The following is a 7,236-nucleotide window of genomic DNA, read 5'->3' as shown; positions in this document are numbered from 1 at the left end:
ATCGAACCCAGGTCTCTCACATTGTAGGCAGACGCTTTACCATCTGAGCCAACAGGGAAGTAAGTCAAGGTCTCTATCAAAAGCCTCAGCAAACTTCATACTAACAGGCTGTCTTGACAATCGTCACACTTAGCTTTCTTTTTCCTTTTGCCCACACCACATGCTTGTTTTCAAATAATAAATGGGCCAAAGTCTTCAGGACATTTACAATCCTGCCTAACTGGAGGAGAAATCCATTTCAAAGGTGCCCTGAGGCAACTAACAAAACCATGCCCAGATCTGGTCAGTTCAGTTCAGTTCAGTCACTCAGTCGTCTCCGACTCTTTGCAACCCCATGAATCGCAGCACGCCAGGCCTCCCTGTCCATCACCAACTCCCAGAGTTCACTCAGACTCACGGCCATCGAGTCAGTGATGCCATCCAGCCATCTCATCCTCTGTCGTCCCCTTCTCCTCCTGCCCCCAATCCCTCCCAGCATCAGAGTCTTTTCCAATGAGTCAACTCTTTGTGTGAGGTGGCCAAAGTACTGGAGTTTCAACTTTAGCATCATTCCTTCCAAAGAAATCCCAGGGCTGATCTCCTTCTGGTTGAATTGGTTGGATCTCCTTGCAGTCCAAGGGACTCTCAAGAGTCTTCTCCAACACCACAGTTCAAAACCATCAATTCTTCGGTGCTCAGCCTTCTTCACAGTCCAACTCTCACATCCATACATGACTACTGGAAAAACCATAGCCTTGATTAGATGGACATTAGTTGGCAAAGTAATGTCTCTGCTTTTGAATATGCTATCTAGGTTGGTCATAACTTTTCTTCCAAGGAGTAAGCGTCTTTTAATTTCATGGCTGCAGTCACCATCTGCAGTGATTTTGGAGCCCCAAAATATAAAGTCTGACACTGTTTCCACTGTTTCCCCATCTATTTCCCATGAAGTGATGGGACTGGATGCCATGATCTTCGTTTTCTGAATGTTGAGCTTTAAGCCAACTTTTTCACTCTCCTCTTTCAGTTTCATCAAGAGGCTTTTTAGCTCCTCTTCACTTTCTGCCATAAGGGTGGTGTCATCTGCATATCTGAGTTATTGATATTTCTCCCGGCAATCTTGATTCCAGCTTGTGTTTCTTCCAGTCCAGCGTTTCTCATGATGTACTCTGCATATAAGTTAAATAAGCAGGGTGACAATAGACAGCCTTGACATACTCCTTTTCCTATTTGGAACCAGTCTGTTGTTCCATGTCCAGTTCTACCTGTTGCTTCCTGACCTGCATACAGATTTCTCAAGAAGCAGATGAGGTGGCCTGGTATTCCCATCTCTTTCAGAATTTTCCACAGTTTCTTGTGATCCACTCAGTCAAAGGCTTTGGCATAGTCAATAAAGCAGAAATAGATGTTTCTATTTCAAAACCATGCCCAGATCTGATAGAGCAATCCAAATATTATTGCCCAGATCCACCCTCCTCCCACCCACTGCATGGTTTGGAAGCAAACCATTGGGAGGTTCAAGGTCACACCTCTGATTGACTAGGGAAGAAGATGATCTGATTATCGCTATTGATTGTTTAGTCGCCAAGTCATATCCGACTCCTTGGTGACCCCATGGACTGTAGCACGCCAGGTTCCTCTGTCCATGGGATTTCCCAGGCAAGAACACTGGAGTGGGTTGCCATTTCCTCCTCCAGGGGATCTTCCTGACTCACATTCCCTGCATTGCAGGTGGGGTCTTTACCACTGAGCCACCAGGGAAGCATCCAGACCTGTGACAGAAAAAGGCAATAAAGCCTGTTGGAGAAAAGACTAGGGTTGATGCTCTTGTGAATATTTCCAGACTTCAACTTTATCTAGAAAGGTTTTTAGGTGTTATTGCTTAGCATTCCAGGAGAAGGCAATGGCAACCCACTCCAGTACTCTCGCTTGGAAAATCCCACGGATGGAGGAGCTTGGTGGGCTGCAGTCCATGGGGTCGATAGGAGTCGGACACGACTGAGCGACTTCACTTTCACTTTTCACTTTCATGCATTGGAGAAGGAAATGGCAACCCAATCCAGTACTCCTGTCTGGAGAATCCCAGGGACAGAGGAGCCTGGTGGGCTGCCGTCGATGGGGTCGCACAGAGTCGGACACGACTGAAGCAACTTAGCAGCAGCAGCTTAGAATTCCATCTCCTTTTGCACCTGCATCGGTGGTTCTTTTCTGCAGTCACTCTGCTTTCATTGTCACGAGCAGCTATTACTAATTAGGAGGGAAATAGACACTTAGGGCAGGAATTCTGGTTCTGAGCTGCCAGTTAAAAGGTGCTGGTCTAAGGAAATCTAAAGGCACACGAAGTGAAAAGGAGAAACAAAAATTCTAACAAATGCAATTGGAGATTTCAATATTAAGCTTTTACCACTCCAATTAAAGTTACACCCCATATAAGGAAGCTCTGTTGTTCAGCTGCTAAGTTGTGTCTGACTCTTTGCAACCCCAATGGACTGCAGCACATCAGGCTTCCCTGTCCTTCACTATCTCCCTGAGCTTGCTCAAACTCATGTCCCTGGAGTCAGTGATGCCATCCAACCATCTCATCCTCTGTCGTCCCCTTCTCCTCCTACCCTCAATTTTTCCCAGCATCAGAGTCTTTTCCAATGAGTCAACTCTTCACATGAGGTGGCCTACTACACTATTCAATCTTATTCTGAAGCTCTTAGTTGATGAAATAAGAAAAGAAAGTAGAACCTGACATTAGAAACATGCTAGACTCATCATTTCTCAATAATACAATCATCAGCACAGAAAATAGAAGAGCTTCAATGGACAAACTTTCTTACGGAGAATTCCATGAAGGGTTCCAGATGTAAAATCAACTACAGCAAAATAACACTGTACTAAACTCAAACATCCATGGCTCAGTGGTAAAAAAAAATCTGCCTGTGATGCAGGAGACACAGGAGATACCAGTTCAATCCCTGGGTCAGGAAGATCCCCTGGAGGAGGAAATGGCTACCCATTCCAGGATTCTTGCCTAGAAAAATCCCATGGACACAGGAGCCTGGGAGGCTACAGGCCATGGGGTCACAAAGAGCTGGACGCGACTGAAGCGACTGAGCGTGGTGTTTACAAACAACAGTCAATTGGAAAATGTTATCAGAACAGAGATCACAAAAACATCTCATAAAATTCCTGTATTTTACAATGTGTGGAATTTTTTAAAATTCTAAAGGACCTAGGATATCTGAAAAAAATGAGACCATATCACATGGCTGGATGGGAAGACTCAATAATGTAAAGATACGGATTTTCTGAATTAATCTATTTAATCTAACCCAGTGCCTTTAACTGAACATTCTTAGGGCGTTGTGTCAGGCACTGCTCATTTACTTTCCTCAACCCTAACAGTGCTCTTTTAGGATGTATGTGATCCTAATTTCCCAATAGAGGCATGGGTCATAAAACTACACAGGAAGTAAGTGGGGGAAAGCAGGATTTTGAATCCAGGTCTTTAACCTTGATGCTCTGGTGTAACCTGTAGATAATTAGGTTTCTAAATCTATTTGTAAAATGGACTACTCTCAAGCACAGTTTTGATTGAAAAAGCAGGGTGAAAGATCATGTTATAGTTAGACACTGTTTCTACAAATAAAAACACTAAACACTCATTTTTCTGCAGGTAAATGATGTACAAATAAAGCTGCTTTTTTTTTTTAAAAAGGATTTAAGATAATATTGGATTAAATAGTATTTGGCTCTGGAGTAGAGGCACTTTAGTTTTTTTTCTATTAAAGTCTAAATTTTTAAGGGTCAGTATATTCATATGCTGGGAAGATTCCCTGGAGGAGGGCTTGGAAACCCACTCCAGTATTCTTGCCTGGAGAATCCCACAGACAGAGGAGCCTAGCGGGCTATAGTCCATGGGGTCACAGAGTTGGACATGACGGAAGTGACTTAGCACATATTCATATGCTACTGTGAAATGTTTTTTAACCATCTAGAAAACAATGGAAAGAAGCAAAAATAATTTCCCTGGTGGTCCAGAGGTAAAGACCCCACACTTCCACTGCAGTGGGTACAGGTTCAATATCTGGCGGGGGAATAAAGATTCTGCATGCTACACAGCACAGCCAAAATAACAAAAATACTAATAGGGACTAAGTCAGGGCAATGAAAACACGTGGCATGCATGCTAAGTCGCTTCAATCGTGTCTGACTGTTGGCGACTCTACAGACCATGCCCACCAGGCTCCTCTGTCCATGGGATTCTCCAGGCATGAATACTAGAGTGGGTTGCCATGCACTCCTCCAGGGGATCTTCCCGACCAGGAAGGCAGTTCTTTATCACTAGCGCCACCTGGGAAGCCCCTGAAAACATGTTACAACTTCCTCTTGTTACTACTCTCTTTTTGCTATTTTGTATTTCTTAAATTTCCAACAAAGGAAAAGCATCTAGTTTTTTCATTTTCCAAATAAAAAATTAGATTACAATATTGAGTAAGCCCCTCCCGGGAGAAGCTCTGTCCTGGGGGTTGGAGAAAACGGAAGATCAGATCAAGCTGTAGTCACGCTGGTCCCATGGCAGTAGTTGTGCAAGAGTTGTATGAAGTGGTGGAAAAAAGCTTCCTGGGAGGTGACATCCAAAGGGATCCTCTGGGGAGGAGGAGGTGGAGGAGGAAGAGGAGGAAGACAGATTCCCCGGTGCAAAGCCAGCTGGCATGGGCAGAGCCAGCCAAGCTGAGTTGGGCTCTGAGTGCCATGCCTGGGGGCTTGGGTTTCTTCCTGAGGACATGGGGAACCACGAGGGATCTCAGGCAGGGGAGGAGCAAGACGGATCCCAGGTTTACAACAGTCCTGCTCGTTCCATGGTGCGAAGAAGTGATTGCAGGGCAAAGACTTGAGGCTGGGAGACCTCAAGGAGGCTTTGCAAAATTCCAGATGAAAGCTGATGGGTCATGGCCGTGGGGTGGGCCCTGAAGGCACGGGGACGGGGTGTGCTCAGAAGGCAGGGCTGGCAGGATGCAGTGGATCTGGGGACAACGAGGCATCCTGGATGCCTCCCAGTTTCTGGCCTGGGGGCTGGCAGGGGAGACAGTGGTGCAGGATGAGATAGCCGAGAGCCAGGGTCTGGGATGCCTTTGAAGAGGGCTTCCTGGAGGAGGTGATACCCAGTGGAGCCTGGCACGCGTGGTCTCTGGATGGGTGGGGACTGAGGATCAGGAGACCTCAGGCCGAGTTCTGGCCACTGTGCTGTCCTAGGCAGGCCACTCCGCGTGGCTAATACTCTCTGTCCTTTTCTGAAAACAGGGGCTCGTCATTCCTACGCTCTGGGTTGAGGGAGGATTAAGGAGATAACACATGGCAAGTGCTTGGCACCGAGCCTGGCGTGGGATGATCTGGGGGCCCTGCCCGTTGTTCTTACTTTCCCATCACCCCGTGCCCAGCACCTCCCATCTGCAGCATCCCCGGGCTGCCTTCTCCCCATGGCTGTGTGTTCCCCTGACCCAGCTAGGCAGGGATGAGGAGAGAACCCACCCTCCGGCTCCATCCTGCCCCACTTCTGCCAGCCCAGAGGGAGGGATCCACGGACTCGGGTCTGAGCCCCGGATTAGCTGTGTAATCCCCAGCTCTGACTGGACAATCTCTTTTCCTGTCCGGGAGAGGGGGCCTGGGGGTGGGAGTCAGGACTGCTGGGCCCTGGGCCTGGGGCTGCCCCACCCCTCTGGGAGCCCTCAGACAAGGTGCCCCAGCTCTTGCCTCTTCTTTTGGAAACACCACTGACACCTGGCAAGGATTGTCATGTATGTGCCAGCTGCTCTGTGTGTCTGCTGTGTCTGGGGCGCTCTGCAAAGGAAGAATGGCCTGGGTCGGTTTCCAGCTCTACACGCAGCAGCTTCACGCCCCTGGACAAGAGATGAAACCACCATGGCCCTCCCTTTTCTTCGTGGAGAAAATGGACTTAACAGTATCTGGGGCTACTGTGGGAAATATATGAGAAATTAAGGGCCTATTACTTTGTAAATAGCACATTTCTTGAGATAAGAAAGGATGGGTCTTCCCTAGTGGTCCAGTGGTTCAGAATCCGCCTTCCAATGCAGGGGACCCTGGTCCAGGAAGATCCCACATGCATGGGACAACTAAGGCACCTGTGAGCCACAACTACTGCACCCCGAGTGCCCTAGAGCCCCGGCTCCGAAACAAGAGAGGCCACCATAAGGGGAAGTCTGAGCACTCGACTAGAGAACAGCCCTGCTCCCTGCAACTAGAGGAAGCCTGTGCACAGCAAGGAAGACCCAGTGCAGCCAAAATAAATAAATAAATTTTTTTTAAAAAGGATGACCACAGGATAAGAGAATAGAGGAGCTGGGGAGAGAAGACCCAAACAGACGTCTTGGGACTCAGAGCCACAGCGTTCCAGAGAACTGACAAACTGATTGAAAAGTTAATCAAGCTTCGGAGACTTCAGGCGAAGGCAAAGATCAAAAGACCTTCTCAGGTCACTGGAGCCTGGTGGTGTTGGTGATGGTCGGCGCGGAGTGGGGGGGGGGGGGGGGGGGGGGGCGGGGCGTGTGTGTGTGTGTGTGTGTGTTGGGGACAGAAAGGCCCTAAAGTCCCAAGCGGAAGAGGTCCTGGGGAGAAGGGGGCGTGACGTGGCCTGGGCCAGAAGACCCTGCGCGGGAGGGGCAGAGTACTTCCATCCAGGCCAGGGCCAGGTTGCCAAGGCAGCGGGGACCACGCCAGGATCTTGAGCAGTAGCGCCAAATGCCGAACTCTCCTGACCCGCGCCGCGGGAGAGATGGTGCGGAGAGTGCAGCAGCACCGGGGAGAGGATGTGCCGCCCGATGACCATCTCCACCCTCTTGGCTTCACCCCAACCTAGAACTCTAGACACCCCTCCTCTGGGAGACTTTGCCCCAGACCCCTCTCCTGCCCCGCCTCCCTACTTCCCTGAGCCCACGGGTGCCCGCGGTAGGTGGGGGGAAATTCACAGTCTGGCAGGGCTGGGACAGGGCTAGAGCCGTACAAGGCAGGCAGGAGGGTGCAGCTGCATAGCTGGCTCAAAGGCTGAGAGTCCGGAGGCAAATGCGAAAGAACAGAGCAGGCGGGCAAGACAGTAAATAAACGCCAGGCCCGCGGCAGGAGAAAGGCGGTCTGGAGGCCCACGGGACTACATCTCCCAGCAGCCTCAGCGCCAGACAGAGCACTTCCGGCCCCTCCGCGCTTCCTCGAGGAGGCGGGGCCAAGGGCGGGGCGGGAGCGGCGCGGGGAAGT

Source organism: Capricornis sumatraensis, chromosome 8, assembly GCF_032405125.1.
Source record: "Capricornis sumatraensis isolate serow.1 chromosome 8, serow.2, whole genome shotgun sequence".
NCBI classification, from domain to species: Eukaryota; Metazoa; Chordata; class Mammalia; order Artiodactyla; family Bovidae; genus Capricornis; species Capricornis sumatraensis.
Note: the sequence above shows the minus strand (reverse complement) of the source record.